This window comes from Microtus pennsylvanicus, chromosome 10, assembly GCF_037038515.1.
Source record: "Microtus pennsylvanicus isolate mMicPen1 chromosome 10, mMicPen1.hap1, whole genome shotgun sequence".
In the NCBI taxonomy this organism is placed as follows: domain Eukaryota; kingdom Metazoa; phylum Chordata; class Mammalia; order Rodentia; family Cricetidae; genus Microtus; species Microtus pennsylvanicus.
The window spans coordinates 47,926,538-47,949,315 of NC_134588.1; the positions used below are offsets into that span (position 1 = coordinate 47,926,538).

The 22,778-nt window shown below is 43.8% G+C and overlaps 1 protein-coding gene across 7 annotated transcripts in view; it reads right to left on the reverse strand.

Annotated features, from left to right (window-relative positions):
* The window catches only part of Cacna1e (calcium voltage-gated channel subunit alpha1 E), a 470,658-nt gene extending 449,984 nt beyond the window's left edge, over positions 1–20,674 (reverse strand). For all 7 annotated transcript variants that reach the window (XM_075988277.1, XM_075988280.1, XM_075988276.1 and 4 more), the window contains exon 1: positions 20,536–20,674. The gene's annotated coding sequence lies outside the window, so the exon portion shown is untranslated. The remainder of the gene's footprint in view (positions 1–20,535) is intronic.
* Positions 20,675–22,778: the final 2,104 nt, after the last annotated feature.

Sequence of the window (22,778 nt, forward strand, 5' to 3'; positions counted from 1 at the left end):
ACAGAAATTAGCAATTTGTCAAAGCCCAGAGAATAAGAGACTGTGGAATATTCAGCCCTACATGAGACATCGATATCATAGGCTCCTCCCAAGGCCAAGGAATTATTGCAGGAGCAAGAACAGAAAGACTGAGACAGCTACAGGAAACAGTATTTTCCAGACGCAGTGCAACAGTTGCACATACAAACTCACAGACATTGTGAGGGAATGTATAAGCCCTATTCAAACTCAATCCACACCAAACCCAAGGCTGGAAAGAGGAGATGGGCATGAAGTCCTACCCCCACTAAGGAGCTGTTGGCAACTGATAGTTGGTAGGAGAGGGAGAGGCAGCTTTCCTTAAGGGTATGATCCCTGCTAAGTCCAGTGGAAGGTGATATCCATGAGTATATATGTGGCCCAAATCATACGTGATGAGTTGGGGCAGGGGAGGCACAAAGTTTTGTGGGTAGGAAAGTAACGTCAATCTGGGAGGACTTGGGGGATGAATATGATCAAAATACAGTGCATGAGATTCTCAAGAAATTAACTTAAAATTATAGGAGAAAAAGAAAAGTTAACCACTAGATTGGGCAACAGGAAGATAACTGACAATCTTAGGAAGACCAAGTTTGATGGAAGAGAGACAGGAGCATCATTTTAAAAGACACAGAAAGAATGGAAGTGGTCACAATGTAAAGACATTTTTCCTTTATAAATATATTTAACTAGTAAATGAAGGGATGACAGGGTACAGTTCTAGTAAACACTCTAAAAAGGGGTCAGTAGATCAGCATGTGTGGACTACACTTGACTTTTGCTTTTATAGTTTTGGGGTCGGGGGACTCATCCATGTCTTGTCCTTAACATGTTTACTTTAGCTGTTTCCTGAGTAGTTAAGGAAAAGACCACATGGTCTGCAGACTAAAATATTTGTTGTCTGACCCTTCAAAGATGAATCTTGTCAATTCAAATGCAGATAACAATCCTAAAGAGTTGCTAATGCCCCAAGAAGAGAAGCAACCAGATATTTTGCACCTGAGATGGAAGTGCTACCACACCCTTAATAATAATAATAATAATAATAATAATAATCTTGAAACAACAGAACCTAAGTATTGGTTTGCAGGAAACATGGGTAACAGAATGATTCAATGAGATGCAACCAGCAAAATCAATTCTTGTGAGAAAATCTGCAGGGGAAAAAAATAAGACCTCATTTCTTAAACAATATGGCTCAAAAGAAAGTAGGGAGGAAAATCTCTAGATCAAGTCTTTAAGAAAAACATTTCAACCAAATACATGGTGTGAACCTTGTTTGAATTCTGATTCAAATAAACCAATTGTAGAAAAAAGTCAGAGTTGGAGAAATGTCAGCACTACTCAGAGACTTGAAGATATTAAGAAATTACAGCCAATTCCAGAGAGTATGGGATTGCTATAATGTTTTCTTTAATCTTCTACCTTTTAGAGACTAGGAAATATTTGTAGGTGGAATCATACAATGGCTGAGATTTGCTTCAAAATAACCCAGTGGAGAGGTAGAATAGGAGGCTTAAGTGAAAAAAAAAATGGGTCATGAGTTGATAATTACTGTGGCTAGGTAATGATTATTGGGGGTTATTATTCTATACTACTTTGTGCATGTCTGAAATTTTCCACAATAAAATGTTAATTTTTTTAAAGGTAGGCAAAAGAGACAGCAGTGTGGGAACATGGTGCACACAGGATGTGTAAATGACTCTGATTCTGAGCAGCGGTTGGAAGATGTGAGCTTGGAGAGACATCAGATCTGCTGAAGGCAGCTTGCCCTGAAGGATGGGCAGAGAAGAGGGAGCCAAACACACGAAAGGGGAGACAGCATGTGTGAAGGCCCAGGCTTTAGAAGGGTAGCCTTTCCACAAACTTCCCAAGTGCCTATTTTAGAAGGGTGTGGGAAGTGATGGTATCTACCCCCACTCTAACTTCTGCTGTCTACCATCAGGCCTTATAGCTGAACAAGACAGCCCCTGCCTCGAGGCTAGAGAGATGACTCTATGGATGAACCATTTGTGCCGCACAAACGTGCAGTCTGGAGTTTGGATCCCCAACATTTCCCTGAAAAGTCCAGGAAGCGTGGCAGCCATCTTTACTCCCAGCTCTCTAGAGACAAAGAAAGGGGATCCCTGGTGTAAGCTGGCTAGCTGGACTAGGTGAAACTTTTGAGCCTCAGGTTACGAGAGAGAACCTGCCTCAATAAACAAGGTGAAAAGAGATGAGGAACACACCTGATATTAATTCAGGCCTCCACATGCACACAAGCATGTATGTACACACACATTCTCTCTCACACACAAACACACAGACATATATGTGCACACGCATACAAAATATACATGCACAAGCAAAAACCCGGGGGGAGGATGGAGACAGTGAGTGGCCCTGTCCCACCAGGTACAGAAGTCATTCTCTAACGGGGCCGATTTGCATGTTAAAGCTGAAAAATGTCTCAGCCTACACAATTCCTTCACCACCAGGTCCTGTTTCCTCCAGAGCAAGCCCAGGCCTGCTCCTCACTGGCCTCTGGCCTCTGACCTCCCAGTCCTCTCGTGACAGACTCATAATGTTCATTCACTTTCTGGAGTGATCCACCCATGGTCCAACAGGGTGGCATTCGAGAAACTTTGGAGCCCCCTGATGTCTATGAGGTTTAGGGCTTTTCATTTCTCCAGCTGGAGTCCATAACTTCCACTGAATTTTCAGAATTCTCTAACTACAATAGTTAAGCATCACTACACTTGAAGTCCAACGGTTTTTGACATGCACTTAGGAGCAGGTCTAGGTGTAATTTAATTGTATCTACCAGAGAGCCTGCAAATACCAGTATGTGCTCCCTGTGCTGGCTCGTCTTATGCCAACTTGACACAAGCTGGAGTCATTTTGGAAGAGGGCACCTCAGTTGAGAAAATGCCCCACTAGAATGACCTGTGGGAAATCCTAGAGTGTGTTTTCTTGATTGATGGTTGATGTGGGAGGGCCTTGCTCCCTGTGGGTGGTACCAACCCTGGGCTGGTGGTCTTGGGAGTTATAAGAAAGCAGGCTGAACAGCCCACAGAGAGCAAGACAAGCAGTCCTCCATTGCTTCTGCTCTGTTTCCTGCCTTCAGGTTCCTTCTTTGGTTTCCCAGAGATGGACTTAAGAATTGTAAAGCGAAATCAACTCTTTCTTCCCCGGTTGCTTTTGGTCATGGCGTTTGTGACAGCAAGAGAAATCCTAAGACAGCACAGTTTGTACATTTCTGTATCCATGAATACAAAAATTTGAATTCTTCAGCACCAGGTTGAGAGCAGTACAAATCTCAAACTTCCTCTTCTTTCAAAATCCGAACAAAACGGCAAACCTATTAGGAATTAGCACCTATGTGACACCTGACGTTAGTCACATTTACAAGTCCTCCACTAACAAAGCGAGTTATCTTATTGTCACCTCATATTTTGAGTTTGAGAACTGTGACATTGGCGACTCAGAAAAGGGAAGAAAAAAAGCAAGCAAGAATGTAAAATTTGTGTTAAATCCTCTTAGTGGTTTGAGAGGCCTCTTCACCAAGCCCTCCCACTTTCGAACCTCACCACAGCCTCGTCTAAAAGGATGTGAGAGCCAAGGTACTCTGCATTGCCTGCTTTTCACAAATATTTATATATTCTTTTAATCAGCTTTTCCTGGACCTGGAGCTCTCAGCTACCATAGGATAGAAGAATGGCGGCTTTCGGGAGCTCTGGAGTCCCCTGCACTCAGAATTCCGCCGGCCACTCTGCTGTCTCCCTCCTCGGCACTAACTCCTGGGCTCGGGCCACCACTATCCATCTCCGGCTAACGTGCAAAGGCTCCTTATACCACTTCAGTCTTCACACAGCACCTAAAAGGTAAGCGCTAGTGTTATATATGCCAAGGAAACTGAGACTCACGGGAAACAAGTCCCCTGGAACTGGCGATCAGCACTCTCCCTTTAGGAACTGGTGTGCTCAGTACTCATGCGCCCCCATCTAGTAAGTGGGGCCCCTAGGGAATGCGCAGGGAGTAAATGTGCTGAGTTCTATCTGGCACCATCATTCACAGAGACCCACATTCTCAGAATAGAAGTAACTCTAATTATCCATGAGCCAAAGACTGGAAGGGGAGAATTCCCACCAGACTCAGCCCCCTCCACTTCCCTCTGCTCCCCTGGACCTGCATTTATCTTCCTACCAGTGACTGAGATAATGCTCTGTGCATAGTACTGAATTTGGAACAACACAATGAATAATACAAACACTGTCTCAATCCACGGGGAACTTTCTGTCTGGAACACACAGACATTAAAGTAACGAGTAAATAAACTGAAGAGGAATGCTGTGGGGGTGGGGAGGATGACATAAGAGAGGGAACGAGATAGATTTAGATTAGATAGCATGATAGCAGTTGTCTATACAGATAAGATCTCCCTAAAGAAGTTGATATTTCAAGTTGAGAACTAAATATAAAAACATCTGTGATGTAGGGGATGGTTCGAGCTCTGAAAAGGATGGAGAACACATACAAAGTTCAGCACTGAACAAGAGATTGACATGTTCTAAGAGTCCAGCGTTGCTGTCAGGGGAAAGTAATAAACAGAGATGTAGCTGGAGGGTAACCAGCTAGATCCTACGAAGCATATAAGCTAAGAGATAAAATCCTAGATTTCAAACTGTGAAGGGGCAGAGTTATGATTACATTTCAACGTTGTGAAGGCTACCAGATACAACATACTTCGTAATACCTAGTACTATGAAGAGGAGCAGAAAGGAAGTGGGGGCATCAGTTGGAATGTTCCTGTGGACATCTAATTAAGAGAGGATGGTTGCTTGGTCTAGGTGGTAACAGCAGGAGCAGATTAAAAAGGAAATACTGCAAAGTAAGATCCAAATATGTATTTCCTAGTGTATCTGCCTAACAGTGTATCAAAGTGCAAATATCAGTGATGACTCCTGGACTTTCAGGCATGTGAAGGTGATATTCATCAAAAGAAAAAAACAGAAGGGAAATATATCTGGAAGTATTATCAAGAGAATTTAATTTGGTGAAAGTAAGTAACTGTCAACCCAGATTGCTATATCTAGCAAAGTTATCTTTAAGAAAAAAAATCAACAGAAATGTCAAAGACATTTCAAGACAAGCACAAAATAAAGTAATTCACGATCGTCAAACCAGAACTGCAGAATGTAATTAAAAGACTCCTACACAGGGAGGAAGAAAGATAGTATTTAATCATAAAAGAAAACAGAATAGATTCCATGAGAAGAATAAACAAAGAAGAGCTAGAGAAGAACCCATCATGCCGAGCTCAGTACACTGGCAAGTCTGTAATACCAACAGGAAACAAATAAAGCAACAATTGCATCACCAGGAGAATCACTAAAAAACTAGACAACAGTAAACCGCTCTCAATAGTAACTCTACATATAAAAACTCTTAATTCTATAATTAAAAGATGCAGACTAGCTTACTAAATTGAAAAACAGGACCCAACCATTGTCTATCAGAAACAAAACCTACTGGTAAAGACACAGGCAGACTGCAAGTCAAAGGAGGAAAGTCAAGGTACCAAGAGAACGGAAGTCGAAATCGGTCAGAAGTAATTATGTAGCTGATAAATTCGATTTAAAGCTGAAATTAGGAGACAAAAAAGAAAATCAGCACATGTCAGTAAAGGAAGCACTCTATCAAGACATATAACAGTTCTAATTGCATATGCACCAAACATTGCTGCATCCAGTGTCATAAAGACTACTAGTCTTAAAGGGACAGATAAGTCTATAAACAGTACTTTGTGACTGGATTCAACACTGAAATCTAAAAACAGGTAGACCATCCAGACAAAAACTCAACACAGGAAGTTCAGTTTTAAAATGTACCATAAATAAAATAAACTTTGAAGCACAATTAATAAAAACTCAGAGACAGAAAGTGGGGTTCAACTTGAAGGTCAGAAAAGGAAAACAGCCAGCCACTGGCTCTTACCTCTGCCTCAGTCTGAAATGGTGAGCCTGCCACCAGGAATCTCAGAATGAGACTGAGACTGAGAACTATCTCCTCCCGTCTTATAATTCTCTCTAGTTCTAGGATAAGAGAGTGCACTACTACCCCCTGGTTTCTATGGCAGGATAGTGAGACTACTGAGATTAAAGGTTCGTGTCATTGCCACCTGGTCTGTAAGGCTGACTAGTGTGACTGTTTCATTTTTCTAATCTTCAGGCAAGCTTTATTTATTAAAAAACAAATGAAATATCACTACAAAACTTAATAGATATGTACAGAATATTCCATCCAGTGAATATGCAATACACATTCTTATCAGCAGCCCTTGAAGCTTTATCTAAAATAGATAACATTTTAGATAATGTCAACCCCAAAGCAAGTTTTAACAAATACAGAAAGGCCAGCCTGGTCTACAGAGTGCTTTCCAGAACAGTAAGGGCTATGTAGAGAGACCCTGTCTCAGATAAACAGACACACATATACATACATACATACATACATACATACATACATACATACATACGTGATAGATGATAGCTTATAGACAGACAGACAGATATAGATGGACTAGTGAGAACCTAGTAGTACAGCACTTGCCTAACATGAGCAAGTCCTTAGGTATGATCCCCAGAACTACAAAAATATAAAGAAAGAAGACTCAATAAAACTACAGGTGGAGAAGAGAACACCACAGATACTAATGAAACCCTGATACTCATTAAGGAATACTTTGAAAACCTATGCTCTGGAAAGTTAGAAACGACACATATGATCTACCCAACCCCAAAGAAAGTAGACAAAGAAGAATCCAGATGACGAGTCAATGCAGAAAACTACTCAACTTCACCAAGGAAACCGTTTTTTACGAGTAAAACAGCATCTAATGTAAGCAAAGGTGGCCACAAACGGCCCTTTTCACCACTAGCAGTTTGATTTAATTAACCATCTTTTGGATTTGTTACTCCATTTCAAAATCGTATGTATCTTGGCCCAGTAAATTTACTTCTCAGAAGTGTACATTTAATTTACATGAAACATATCCTTCATGTTCATTCACTACATTATTTCTCAAAACCTTAGGGCAATGAACAATCTGCATGCCTACTAATACAGACTGATGAATTAATTATGATATATCCATGCAATAAACAACTTATATGGCTCTATAATAAGCAATGAGATTAAAGCATAATGATAAAGTCTGCCAACAAAGCAAAGGCAAGGACTAGACAGACTCATAACCACAGGCCTTTAGAGAACTAACATCAATAGTGAGTAGAAAAGGAAGAAGCAATGCCGCTTTCTTTTTATGCAGCCAGTGTTACCCTGTTCTGATATGAAAACCCGGTAAGGACACACACAAACAGAAAGCTTATATTTTTCTGCTCTTCTTCAATATAATGTTTGATGTTTTCGCTAGAACAGTGGAACAAGAAAAAGAAATTAAAAGAATATAGATTTAAAAAATGACAAATAGTCTCTATTTTTAGACAATGTGATCCTACGCTTAAAAAACCCTAACAGCTCTAGAGAAAAAACTTCAATCTAACAATTACTTTCAGTAAAGTAGCAGGACAGAAATAATATCCAAAAGTCAGCAGCTTTTCTATACACCAATATCAAACTTTCTGAGAAAGAAACCAGGTGCAGAATCCCATTAGCAAAGCCTCAAAAAATAATACAACATCTGGTAACAAACCTAACCAAAATGAAAGATCTCTATGGTGACAACTTTAAACGACCAGAAAAAAGAAGAAATTAGACACTGGGAGTCTTTTCTAATCTGAAAAGTCTTTCCTTGACAGTCTCCACACAACTAGAAGAAAACATTCCTAAAATCTATATAGAAGGACACAACCCCCCAAACTGCTAAAACACAAAGAGCAATGCTGGAGGCATCACAATCCTGATCTCAAACTGGATTACAGAACCATTGTCACAAATACACACGGTACTGATATAAGACAGACAACAGACCAATCCAATAGATTAGAGAATCCAGCTACAAACCCTCACAGCCACAGCCGCAGCTGCAGCCACTTGATTTTTGACAAAGACAACAAAAACATACATTGGAAAAAGAAAACCTCTCCAACAAATGGTACTAGGGAAAATGGCTATCTCTGTGTACAAGAATGAAACTGGCTTCATTTCTCTCTCACCCTATTCAAAGGAAAGCATTCTAAATGTATCAAAGACCTTAAATGTAAGACCTGAAACTTTGAAATTAGTGAGAAAAAACATAGGTATAATACTAGAAGAAATAGGCATACTTAATGACATTTTTAAAAGATTCCAAGAAAATAATGACAAGAGTGCTAGTTAGGGTTACTGTTGCTGCAATGAAACACCATGACGGAAAGCAAGCCGGGAAGGAAAGGATTTATTTGACTTAAGCTTCCCCATCACAGTTCATCAAGGAAGTCAGAACAGGAACTCAGAGCAGGAAACTGGAGGCAGAAGCTGACACAGAGACCGTGGAGGAGTACTGCTTACTGACTTTCTCATCATGAGTTGCTCAGCCTGTTTTCTTATAGCGCCCAGGACCTCACCAACAAAGGGCCATCAATCATTAATTAAGAAAATGATCCCTACGCTGGATCTCATGAAAGCGTTTTCTCGTTGGAGGTTTCTTCCTTTCAGATAACTCTAGCTGGGACAGGTTGACATACAACTATCCAGAGGAGCAAGGGTTATCACATGGGATCTCATGAAATTCAAACGCTCTGCAGAGGAAAGGAAACAGTCAGTGGCGTGAAGAGATAGGCTAGAGACAGGAGAAAAGCCTTTGCTAATTGAGCTTCTGACTGCAGATTCATATCTAAAATGTATAAAGAACTCAAAAAAAAAACCCATAAAAGCCATCTAGTCAATAAGTAGAAAAGTAAATGGAAATTTTCTCAAAAGAAGAAACACAAATAGTAGATAAATGAATGAAAAAATTCAATATTCTTAGCCATAGGGAGATACAAATTAAAACTACATCGAGATTCTACCTTGTGCCAATCAGAGTGGTTGTCATCAAGAAAATGAAAAATAACAAATACTAATAAAAATGTGGGGGAAGTGAATCTTTACTTATCGTCGGTGGAAGTGCACACTAGTCCATCAGCTGTGGGAATCAGTATGGCAGTTCCTCAAAAAAAACTAAAAATTAAACTGCCATATAATCCAGTTCTACCCCTTCTGGGTGTTTATCCAAGAGAATCTGAATAAGCACTTCACAGCGATGCCTGCACATTCATGCAAAACTTGCAGTGCCATGCTATTGCCTATCGACAAGATATAAACTCTCCTAGATACACACCCATGAGCAGATGAATGGAGAAGACGTGATACACACAGTGGAGTTTCATGGAGCCTGGAATAATGAAATTATGTTCTCTCCTGGAAAATCAGATGGGTCTAAAGATCCTGATGCTAAGCAGAATGAGCCAGACTTGGAAAGATAAATATCACTTTTTATATCCTATGCAAGACAGAGTAGGAGGGAGGGGAGAGGAAGGAAGGAAGAGACAGAGTAGAATAGGAACTTAATGGAAGAATAAAACATTTAAAGGGATGGGGAAATAAGAGAGATAACAGGAAAAAAGACAATTATTACACTTTTTCTCTAATGTTCAGAATCTATATTTAAAGTACATGCATACATATAATGTATGTATGTATATGACATAAATATGAAAGTCAAAGGGAGACTTCGTAGGGAACAAACAGGACCAAAAGGGAGAGTGAAGAACAAGGCAGAATAAGGGGTGAAAAGGGAAAGTGGGTGAAGTGTAATGGTGCATGTGTGTAAAACACTGAAACAGAGCCCATTGTTCCGTACCCTAATGAAATTATTAATCATAAGAAAAGAAGTTAACTCGGATATGATGAGTTTGAGATGCCCGTGGGAATGCCAAATGGAAGCATTGAGAAAACTTTTGATTATAGAGGTCTGAAGTTCAGGAGGGAGGCTTGAGCCAGCAACAGAAATAAATGACCTTATAGTAACCATGAGAATGTGCCTCGCAGATCTCCAGCTGTGGCCAAGAACCCCAGCTGCTGGGCTCTGGAATCCTTTATTGTATGTCAATAGAGAGGGTGGGTTAAGAACAGCAAGGTTAGCTCACTCCTGCAAGGCAGGGGACCCTCCTAGCTCAGGACACTGGGGCTTTCTGAGAGCTTTGCCTAGCAAGCTTCCACCACCCAACTTTCCTTCAGTCTGGCACTCAGAGTCTGAAGGGCGTGGTGAATTAAGGACGCTTCCAGTTTTTCCTGGCTCCTTCCCTATTACCTCTGGTGGTTTGTCTAATAAATTCTTTCCACATTTCATCCCATGCTGGTGTCTACTTCTCAGAGCACCCAAACCAAGCGGGTTTGGTTTGTTCATATCTCCTTATATCCTTCCACAGCTTGAACAACTACTTCCCAGACCACTCTGAGCTTGACTGTGTGATTTGCTCTAGGCAACAAAACAATAGCAAATGTGTCACAAATGAAGGATTGGAAAGGTTTGCACTTTGGGCCTTGCTTTCTTTGCTAGAATATAAAATCTTTGTCGCTGAAAAAATGCGTATGTTAAAATCCACCTCCTAGTGTGAGACCCCCAGCATGGGGTCTATACCTTGCTAACGAAGCCCTGGAGGGCTTTCTTTTCCCTTCTGCCACATGGTTCCATGTCACTCAGCATATAGGTGTATAAAGACGATCGAGAAAGAGTTGACAGCCCGTAGATGTGTGGTACCAAACTGACCATCCAATGTCAGTCAAGCCAACCCAAGACAAACCAACCCGCAGATTTGCAAAAAAATACTAAATGTTCATTATTTTAGACTTCTGAGTTTGGGAATGGTTTCTTGGACAGAAAAAACTAACTGAAAAAAAAACCCACAGGGGTTTGGGTGCATAAAGATGGTATTGAAACTCATAAGAATGAGACAGCCTTGTCACAGACTTGAAGGTCCTTGTTCTCTCAATATAAATCCCTTGCCCTTAGTCACAGCCCTTTCTGAAGTTTTACTTAACAGTTACTATGTTACAGACAAACTGAGGATCACATTTCTTCTGGGAGGAGCATTATTCTTTTCATAAAATAATTACAATCTTTCATATGAACATATGGTGCATACACACACATGTATATATACTATATATATACATAATATATATATATATATGAAGCTTATGGAAAAGGTTCCATGTGGCTTTTTAAACATCTTTAGTGCTAGGTATCCCTCTCTCACCCTTCCCTTCCTCCATCCTGCTTATTGATATTTGATGGCTTCTGGGGAGAGTTAGTCTTCATTAAGGATGTGGTCCCTAGTAGGTTGACCATGCTGCAGTGGATGGTCCACACCCATAAGTATTTGGGCAGCACAAACTGGACTGGGTGGCAAATATGTCTTTAAAAAGAAGATATGCCTGGCAGTGGTGGTACACGCCTTTAATCCCAGCACTTGGGAAGCAGAGAAACCCTATCTCAAAAAAACAAAAGAGAGAGAGAGAGAGAGAGAGAGAGAGAGAGAGAGAGAGAGAGAGAGAGAGAGAGAGAGACATGAAGTTTGGAATGGGAGAGGGTGAGGTGGATCTGGGAGGACTTGGAGAAAAGAGTGGGGGTGAATACAATACAACTACATGGCATAAATCAAAGTTTACTATTTATTAATAAGTAATCACTAAAATTAATAAAATAATATATTGAAATTTATTGGGTTAAAGTTGGCAAGATATAGAATTCTTCCACTTCAGTTTCCCAGTAGCACTTTCTACACACACACACACACACACACATGCACATGCACATGCACCATCACATCACAACCTCAGTCAAGTCCTCACTGTGTCTCAGGCAAAGATGGGTCCTTGCTATCACTTCACAATCAACCTGCGATAAGGACCTTATCGAAGACGCTCAGTGAATGCGATGCCCTCCATCTGCAGAGAAGATGCACCATGATGGACAGAAGCAAAAATCAGGATTTCCACAGGTTCCACAGTGGCTTTTTCCTTGGCTAAATTATCAGCTTACTGACTGCCCACTAAGGGCAAACCATTAAAGAAACACTGATAAGAGACAAAGTCCTTGGTTATCAGGACCTCACACTCTGTAAGGTCAGCAGCTCCCTGGTGGCAGGGGTAAGCCCAAGATGCTCAGAGACTATGAAAAAAGGACCCATGGGTGCATGAAGGGAATACAGGATGCCTCCTGGAAGAAATAACTGTGGCTAGGGAGGTCCTCGTGCAGAGACCAAGGCAGGCTCAAGGTCAATTAATGGGGAGCTGAGTGGGAAGACGGAGGAGTCAGAGTGACGCCTGGGTTTCCGGCTTGTTAATGAAGCGAATGTTGGTATCGTTTGCTGAAGGAGGCTATGATGAGAGAACCAGAGGGGGTAAAGGAGGGTGGGTTTGTTCGTAAATAAGGTGACTCTGCAATAACATGAAGCACTAAAGGAAGACTATCCACTGTTCTACTGGGGTGAAATTCTGAATAAAAGAGAATCCTGGGTTGGAAAAAAAATGTGGAGGGCAATATAGCATGTGGGTGATGGCTGAAAAGAGAAGGGGAGGAACCCCCTGGGAGGGTATACGCCTATACGCCGTAGGAAAAAAGCCAGGGTGCAGCCAGGAAGCATCTGCACAGAAGGATCAGTCATTTAGTCCCCCTCTAGAGATGCCAGTCAACACTAGCCAAGAGTCGCCACACAGGGGAAAGTTCCCATGAGATACCAGCAAGGGACTTAGGTATCAAGTCTCGGATACTCCAGTTCTCCACTTATGGCTCCACTGTAAGTGGCCAGAGAATTGTTAGCATTAAAATGTGAACGATTAGTAGCATGCATCCATGGACATATATGCGTTTTAATTAGGACTCCAAATTTCACAATGGTTCTACATTGGAAACCAAGACTTGAATGAAACTCAGCCCCCTCCCCTCCCTCCCTGCCTATTGTTATTTCCCAATTTATAGGCCCTTTTGCTTATCAGCAAAATGTGAATAAGGATTCCTTAGCTCAGAGAGTGAAGATAGGTAGTACACTACCGCCTAGGGCAAATACCCAATAGCAGCCTTCATCCATCCTTCTAAGCAAATTTCTCAAACCCTCACATGCACCGGATTTACTTGATGACCATCCACGCGCAGAATGGGTCTGACTCAGAACTATGGGGGTGCAGCAGAGAAATTAATTCTTAGTGGTGCTGATCTTGCTGTACTCTAGGACTGACCGTCTCCCTGACGTTTCCCAGAAACTGAATATGTAGTCCTGATAACAACTGTGGATCTAAGTCCTAGGTTTTAAGTGCAGGAAGAATAGTAAGCCATGGTAGAATAAGAGACAGGGGCAGGGCAGGGCAGAGCCTACTGGCTCAACTACCACCCAAGCCTTTCCGGACCTAGAAGTTAAATAATTCATGCCTCCATGTTTGAAAAGCTATATTGACACAGCCCTCAATCAAGGAAGGGAGTGGGTCTGTAGAGCCATGGACAACAGGCAACACAGTAGACTAAGGTTTCCTCCATAGCTGGGGAGATTAGTGAGGTGTGGGGGGGCTGGAGAGAGTTAAAGACAATAGAAGCTGGCCTGGCAGCAGGGCAAGAGCAGTCTCCATCCGCAGTCTGAGGGTAGGAAGGAAGCTGGTGGGATCTCTCCCCACCTTCAGATAAACCAACCTCTGCTCTGGGTTAGCAAGAAACTAACCTGAAACAGCCTGGGGAATTTTACCAACTCTGCAATACTCTCCCCCGCTATCTCTCCGGGCCTTGGTGCTGCCCAGGAAACAGGTGGCTAGAAATCTCTAGACAAGCCCAGCAGTAGCAGGAATGGAAGGAAAGTGTCTTCTTTTGACAAATGCCTGTCACAGGCGTCATCTGCTTTTATGTCTTAAAAATCTCCTCTGAACTCCCCATTTCTACCTGTAATTTCATACAGCCCACATTCACTACTAGGCTAGGTAGTGAAATTGATAATATTAATGAATCATGCTCAGCTCACAGAGTTCTGTCTGGGGTATAAAATGTTGAGTTTACTTTGTAGCCTATAAAACAATTTCACATACCACTTAATTTATTCCTCGCACGCTGAAGAAAATTGACGATATGAATCCTCTTCCATTTTTTTTTTATCGTTCTGATCCTCAGCTTAAATATCACCTCTTCAGGAGCCTTTGGTTACATGCCAATCTAAAGTCACTCTGTCCCTGCCACATTGCCTTAGATTAATCCTCTGAATAACATTCATCATGGGCTGGTTTTGTTTCACTCCCTCTGCAGCAGAATATGAATTTATGAAAGTGGGCTATTTGGCTGTCTTGTTCATTGCTGTAGTCTCAATATCCAAATCATTACCCAGCCCAGAACTGGTACCTGGGCCATGTTTATGCCGGGGGCGGGGGGGTTGGAAAGAAAGACTGGAGATGGGGGCAAGGAAGGAGAAAAATATGGAAAGAGGGAGGAATAACGAAAGAAAAGACAGGAATTAGAAAGGAAAAGAGAAGATGAGGGCAAGGGGAAGGAAGGAAGAAGAGGAGGAAGAGGGAAGAGTGAAGGAAGAAAGGGGAAAGGCAGGGTTAGGTAGTGTCCCCACCCAGCAATGAAGCTAGAACATACCCTGGGGCTTTGCAAGTCCTGCCCACAGTTTAGGCTCTTCCTCTCCCCCTATCCCAGGGCCACTCTAAGCCAGCCAGTACTCAAGTTCTAACCTTGCCAGCTGACTCTCCTCACCTGAGAACAGAGGTAGATCCAATTAGCACTCTTAGGCCTGAGCTCTGGTCAGCTCACCCAGAGCTGTGATGAAGGAAACCCGGAGTTAGGAGTTGTTCATGTGTCATCTGTCACTGTGAACCACTCCTCTATGGAAGCGTAGGACTTACGCTATATTTATAGGATTGTTACATTCAAGAAAACATCAATCAAGGACTAAATAAGTCAAGAGTAACTCAATTTTCTTTTAAGAAGCAAAAATGTAAAATATTCCTCATCATATTTTAAATTAAGAATGAAGAAAAAAATTTTATTCAGTAAATAAAGCAAATGAAAAAAATCTATTATATGACTAGTTGGGGCTAAGAGGGGGAGATGAAGGAGAAAGAAAAAAGGAAGAAAGACAGAATCATGGAAGAGTCGTTCATCTTAAAAGGGGAAGAGGCCTCTTGTGACCACTGATGACCCAAAAGATGGGATATAGTGCTTGTGTACGGACAGTCCTCTCTTGATCAAACAGCCAACAAGGATTAAAGCAAGACCAGACCCACTATGCTATAGTCAGAGAGCATGCAGTTTGATAAGACAAATACTTTCTTAAAGCACTATACTTAGTTGGAAAAACCAGTCACTTAAGACCAAGAACCATGCCCAGGGGCTGGGAAGAGGGCTCTGTTTCTAAAGTTCTTGCTTACAAGCACAAGGACCTAAGTTCAACCCCCAGAACCCATACTTCAAATAAAGAAAAAAGCAGAGCATGGTGACACACTTGTAACACTAGAGCTAAGAAAGCAGACACAGGCACTAGACCTATGGGGTAATCCCAGGCCAGTGAGTGAGAGACCATGCCTCAAACAAGAGACAGACTACATCTGAAGAACAGTAACTGAGTTTGTCCTCTGGCCTTCACACACACGCACACACACAAGCATAGCTTACATTATTACTTTCCCACCTCTCCTAGAAAAGGCCAGATGTGTATCTAGCTGGTGCTGAGGGACAGGAAGTTACAGTTATATTCTTGTAACTGCATCAGCCTCTCTGTCAGTGAGAGGTGAGTCTATCCGTCAGCCCTAGGCTGTGCTGTTACACAAGCCAGAAAGTTTACAAAAGCCCATGAGGACAGATGCACATCCTGGCCATAGGCTGTGTGCCTGAGGCAGAATCACACCTTCCTCCAGTCCCCTCGGGATGCTGTGCCCCCTCTAACTCACCCATTTGCCGATTTCAGCCCCATATAAGAATCTGTAGCATGATTCTCTTCACCTGAGTCCTAGACTCATGTTTATGACAGATTTTTTTTTCAGATGTGGCCAGTGAAATTATAAAGCCTGGAAATTTCAATTCTGGCTCTTTCCAAGCAGTGTCCCAAGAACATGAATGAGAGCCCTGCATCTTCAGTGAGGCTGCATTCTGTCTCAGAATCTCATTCACTGCAATCCCAAGTCTAAGTGTGTCTCACAGACAACACGACTCCCTAGAATCCTCGTGTTCACGACAAAGCTGTCAGGCCTTAACACCAATTTTCCCACTTACATCTTTGCTGCTGCCAGGAAGGCACCCATCTTCAGGTAAGCTCATCTATATGACAACAAATGGTTTTATACTGAGCTTTTTTGTTGCAAATAGCTTCAGAGTTTATAAATGTATACTCGGTCCAGTAGCCTAGATCCCGGCTCCCCACCACACTATAAACACTGTGAAGACAAAGACTATTACTCTTCTCTCTTGAGAGACCATGAGCTCCCATGGTCCTGCCTCCCACCCTCCTCCTCTTCCCCTACTGCTCAGCTGACAAGTCAGAGCATGCTTGTTAACCTCCTGCTTTTCCTAGCTTTCCCTCGCTTATTGGGAAGGCAAGGTAACATACACCAGGAAGAAGAAATGCATTATTCTTCTGACCAGAAAAAAAAAAATATTTCCACTACATAACTGACTTGCCCACTGGAGACCGAGAACAGTTGGTGCCCTTCTCACATGGTCTCCTCTGTCTGCCACCACTAAGAGAGAAGACAAAATAAGGAATGGCTTTGACTTTCAATGGCTAATTTTGATTGTCAACTTGACATATATTGGAAGCAGAAATCTCAAATGAAAACTTGCCGCCATCAGACTGGCCTGTAGGCATGTCAGAGGGGGCATTTTCTTGATTGCTAATTGATGGGGAAATGCCCAGTCCTCTGTGGGTAGTACCATCCCTAGGCAGATGGGCTTGGACTATATAAGAAAGCAAGTTGACCACAAGCCTTGAAGCAAGCTGGTAAGGAGTGCTCCTCTGTGGTTTCTGCTTCAGGTCCTACCTCTAGGTTCCTGCTTTGAGCTCCTGCTCGGGCCTCCCTTGCTGATGGACCATAACCCTCAAGCTGAAATAAACCTTCTCCTCCACAAATTGGTTTGGTTGCAGCGTTTAGCACAGCAACAGAAAGGCAAACTAGATCACCTAGGATCTGCAGGGCACAAAAAGCAAAGTCACACAGGACTGTAAGATCTCAGACCACTGCTGTTAGGGTCAACGCCAACGGCTCATCTGGCCCAATCTTCACTTTGGGATAGAATAAGACCCAGATATGTTAATGACTTGCCCATGGCTACTATTGGGGCCAAATTATGGTATAAATGAAGTCCGTCTGACAAATGCTTTCTTCTCTGCTTTACTCCACCCCCAGTCTGTCTGCTTTCCCTCTGTTCTTCTTAATCGGATAAATTACAGTGATAGATGGTAAAATGGAAAGGTAAAAAGTTAGAAACATGTCCAGAATTATCTACTTCTGGCTCAAGTTTTGCCTTCCTGCTGGAATGGGCATTTGGGTGCACCCATGGCCCTATCAACTGGGGATAGGCATGCTCCTCACTGATCTGCAAAATCCCTTCTGGGAAAGCCAGAAGTGGGAAGGCCATTTCCAAGTCAGCCACTAACACCATGAGTGAGGCAAAGCCCCCTACCTAAAACGTCCTGGCACTGAGCAGCAGACAGTGACATACACACTACCTTTCTGTCCGACAATCCTATCACCTCAGGTAGGGGTCACGTGCATACTCGCCTGGAATCCATGACGAAGACTATTCCAAGTGGCCAGGGAGGAAATAAGGAACACAAACTTCACGGACACCAAGCAATGATACTACTGATGAAAGAAGAAGTCAGAAGTGACATGAAACAAGAGCCAGGAGGACAGAGACATCACTTTCCACCTATAGATAGCAGATGCTTTAAATGTCAACTGACCCCACCCACTTCAGCACAGAAGCAGCTTTGTGTGGGGCAAGTCAGCCAGCCTTGGATTTAACCCTAGCTCGGTCTCCTACATCTGGGTGGATCTGAGCAAGTTACTTTCCTTAGCTTCAACTTCTTCATTGATAAAATGGAGGTACACCCTTGATAGGCTTGGGCAAGGATTCATTATGGTAAAGTCTAGAAACTGCTCAAGATAGCGTCTGGAAACTGAAGCCCTCAATAAGTAGTAGCTCATTTTTTCAAAGCCTGAAATGATTTAGTTACCTGGAAGACTCACGGGTTCCAGGGGAGGGATGACAGTGTGACTGACCTGTCCCTAAGAAGGCTTATCTTTCCTTAGCACAGCAAAGAAGTAAATGCCAGACATCTTCCTACAAAACTATGCTTCTGGAATGTGGGTTTCTCAGTTGAAACCCGGATAACATCTAGGAATCTCTCTCTCTCTCTCTCTCTCTCTCTCTCTCTCTCTCTCTCTCTCTCTCTCTCCCTTCTCTTCTCTCAAGCCAGTGCTCAGTCACAGCCTCACAGGGGTACAGAGGGTGGCAGCCTGGACCCAAAGGCTCGGTCCTGGGCGGGAGTGCAGTCATTGCTGTCCACCATGCGGCCACCAGCCGTGCGCTCACAACTCCTGGCAGGATGGTCTCCTCAAAGCCTCAGGTCCATAAATCCCACAAGGAAGCAGACTAGGAACAGAAAGGGCTCCATGGAAACCACCCTCAAAGTTGCTATCCCTACAGTATCTAAGCATGAAGTCCCACTCTGGGCATGGGCAGTTCACAGAATCTGGTTTCCATTGTTTGGTTTTTTGATTGTGTGGAGTTTTTGTTTGGTTTTGGGTTTGGCTTTTTATTGATTGATGGTTTGATGTTTGTGTTTTAGAGCTGGTGCCCAAACCCAGGACCTTGAACATGCTCAGTAAACACCCTACTGTTGATTTACATCCCTTACCCAGAAGTACATATTTTTGATTTGAATTTTTCAGACAGAATTGAAAAGAAGTCCTAGAATCTGAGTCAGAACTGTTCCAAATAGGAAAGCTACAATATATGACATGAATGCAGGACATGTTATTCTGACTTCTGACAATGTGTTCAATCATATGTCCATCATCCATCTCTACCTGGACAGACAGTTCATACACAACCTCAAAAGTACCCAGACTTAGACAATAATTGATGTAATTACCCATACTCCAAAGTGGCAATGCCATCTTTGGCCAGAGACTTAGCAGGTAAGAGACCTGCAGAAAGCAATAAAACAAAAGGCCATCTTTTTTTCTGGGCACTGGAGACAGGAACCACACTTTCGCAAGAGAAGGAGCTCTATTTTCCAGCAGTTCCTGCTGGGAACAGACTACCAAGTTCCCTCCAATGTCTTATACCCCACCTTCCTTCCAGTGCAGCAAGCCCCTCTTCTGGTTCTCACAATGAACTAGTTCTTATTTCAGTATTAAAAGACCTCTTCCTATCATGAAAACACTTCTCCCTGGTCAGGTTTCCCAACCTCCCCTTGGAACTAAGACATTCTGCCCTCCTCGGAGGATGCTCCTCTATGACACAATATGAGTCTCATCCCCCAAGAACACGAGTGACTGTTTCAACACATGGACCTGAGAAAGGAAAGGACTTGATTGTTCCCAGGTCTGGGTTATACACCAACCGACTCAGCCTGAAACACTGGCTCTGATGTGTCACCATCACAGAGGAGTCAAAGATACCAACCTCCCTCCTCCCGCCAAGAGACCAGACTGCCACATTGGTCCCCACATAAAGGAGGAAGCCGAGATGGGGGAGATGGGGGAAAGTATCTGCCATCATCCTTTCTAGATCACCCACATAAAAGGCACGGAACATGAGTATACTGCCCCTCCATTCTGTTCAGGGAGACATCCAAATCCGATTATAAAAGCAAGTCACTCTAGCCTGGTCTACCTTGGTATTCTCCACCCAAGCCACACTCTCAGGAAAGGACCAAATGTCTGCCCCAACTAGCAGCTCCGAGAGACACCCAGGCCACCCTATACCAGGATGGATTCACTTCCAAAAGCACATGTAGCCTCCTTCATAGAAACTTCACTAGAAGCTCAACCCCTTGCTGAACACTTTCTCAACAGTCCCCCACAAAACTTGTCTCCATTGGGGACTGGCGAGCTGCTTTTGTCCGCAGTCATGGACGGGCTTTGAAGGCTCTGAGGCTAGTGAAAATCCCCAGGCCCTCGTCTACCAGGAGTGGGGCTCCATGTCTGTGGCAACAGTGAGAATCCCTAGCTGCGGGCTGAGAAATGTAAGCTCCAAGCCAAATGCCACCCCTAGGACCCCACCAAGGGGCACGCAATTGGCTCCTGGAATATTCTAACAAGGTGCTGTCCAGGCTGGGGCAATTGCTGGAGAAGTTGAAAATGGAAAGACGGCATACATAAGAAGAGCTGGTAAGGAGCCTTCCAAGAAGGTCTGGCCCAGATCAGAGCCTCCGAGGTCCAGGGACCCCAACAGGTAGCAGCAGCAGGGGATTCGCGCTGCCTCCAGGAGGAAAAACGCAGCCGGGCTTGTGGCCACGCTGACACGGGCAGCCCCATCCTCAGCTGCAAAAACCCAACCCCACTCACCTTGAATTAATGCAGAGTCCCGCGCTCAACTGAAGGAGGGCGTGCTAGTAATCCCGAGGCATCATTGAATTGTTTTAAAAGAGCAAAAGGGTGGGGGAGGGGAACTGAGAGAGGGAGACAGAGGGACGGAGAGAAAGTGGGGTAAGAGAGGTGGTGAAATTGAGGGGAAAAGAAGGTAAAGTCTACAAAAAGAGACGCAGGGGAAGGAAAGAAAACAAAATTAATAAATGAAAAAAAAAAAGAGACAGTTCGGGGGACGGAGGGAGGGAAAAAAAATCTGTCTCCTGCCCACACAGTGCAAAAGAAATTTCTGGCATTCAGAAAGACTCTCACACTCGCACCGTCAGAGGGGGCAGCTGGGGAGATAAACAGCAAAGGGATAGAGAAAGAAGACAGAAGGATATCCAAACGGAGAAGAAATCTCTCTGTCCAGGCAGCGCAGCCCCAGAGAGCTGTGTGGAGCAGGCAGGAGGCGGGCAAGACGAACACGGGAGCGCGCAGAGGCTGCGGGGAGGGGCAGGGGGGGCAGCGCAACGCTGGGTTTATCCACAGATCAGTGTAGTAACCAGGCTGAGGTCCAGAAAATTAGGTCAGGGTTTCTGAAAAGAAAAGTTCACTGACCTCAAACTTCCGCGAGTGGTTTCCACTGAAGCACTAAATCTCCAGGCAGTTCCTCCTCCAACCCCGATCTCGGCACCCCCTGCGCTAAACCTCACCGGAATCCTAGACTGGCCTCACAGGGTAGGAAAAGTGATCAGAAGAATACTCACTACATCTAAAGAGAAATAAAAGCCACGTGGGGCTTCTGGAGTCAAGAGTGCATAGTGGGAGAGAACACGGTCCCTGAGCCCAGCAATGCCCAAGAAAGGGGACCCCAACCCGTGGAAGGAACCTCTCTGCAGCCGGTGGCATTCTCTGAGGATACCCAGGGTCCAGTTGAGAACTCCAAGGAAAGCCAACCTGTTCCCTGAAGGCTGCATTAAAAATTAGTGAGTCAAGCTGGGGTTTCCACATCCTGCTAGATTGATCTCTGGGGTTTCCTCTCTCCCGTTTCTCTGGCTCTCAGTCAGTCTTTCCCAGAGCACTGAAAATGCCTGCAAGAGTCACATGGGCAAGGGTTCCTTCCATCTCCATCAACAGATTCCAACAGAGAAAAGGGAGAGGCAGTATGACAGGAGGGACAAGAAGAGAACTGGAAGGGGGTAGGGGGCAGCACCCTTCTCTCACCACGCTCACACCCTGAACTTGGCCCTGGCCATTCCTCTTCAGGTTTCCTTGAGGGTTTCAAAGTGAAAGGGACACTTGGCCTGTTCACTCTGAGTTTCCCATGGCTGAGAGCACAGATCCTCTCTACTCAACTAAGCCAACTCCACACACTGTCCTCTGCCTGACACCCAGAGGAACTGGGAAAGGAAGGAGGTGGAATGGCCAGGAGGCCACAGCAGCTACTCTTTCCTCTTAGTCCAGTGGGAGATGGATGTGAAAGTCCGGGGCTGTGCTATCTGCTTGCTCCCATTTCACTGCCCCTGCCTCCCAGACAGGAAAGTCTGCCTGGAAGGTTCGTCCAGGTTCGTCTCGTAAGCAGTCAGAACCATGACTCTAGGTCAGATGACGGGTAAACTTTCTCACCAAGCCCCCCAAAAAGTTAGTCTATCTCAATACATGAGATTCTCAGTAAACTGAGTCAGTAGCCCCAACATTAATCAAGCAAAGATCCACTGGGCATGGGGGGGGCTATATATCAGTTTCTCAGAAGCCAAAAATGGTTCTGTGAGTCAACTGTACCTCATTTGAGGGCGGGGGTATGTATGTTTAAACAAAAAATGCCTCCACAGAGGTGGCAAGATGTTTGCTACCAAATCTAACAACCTGAGTTCAATCCCCAACCCACATGCTAGACAGAACTAATTCTAGCAAGCAGTCCTCTGGCATATACACGTGGCCCGTGCATCTTCACAATACAAACATAAACAAATAAAGAACTGTAACTTTAAAAAGCCTCAGACGCCCTCTTAGCCAGAAGAGGCCAAAGTCTTCCACTGTAGAAGTAAGTGCTCATCCCTAAGAAGAAGCTGCATAAAGCCAGAAGGGGAGGTCCTCTGACTTCAGAGAATCAATCAGCCAACCAAGAAGAGGAGGCCCTCCCCTGAATCAACTTCAGAACAACATATTAGAGTCTGCAGGAAAAAAATGATAACTCCGTATCCTGGCCCCTGCCCACAACAGAGACACACACTGACATA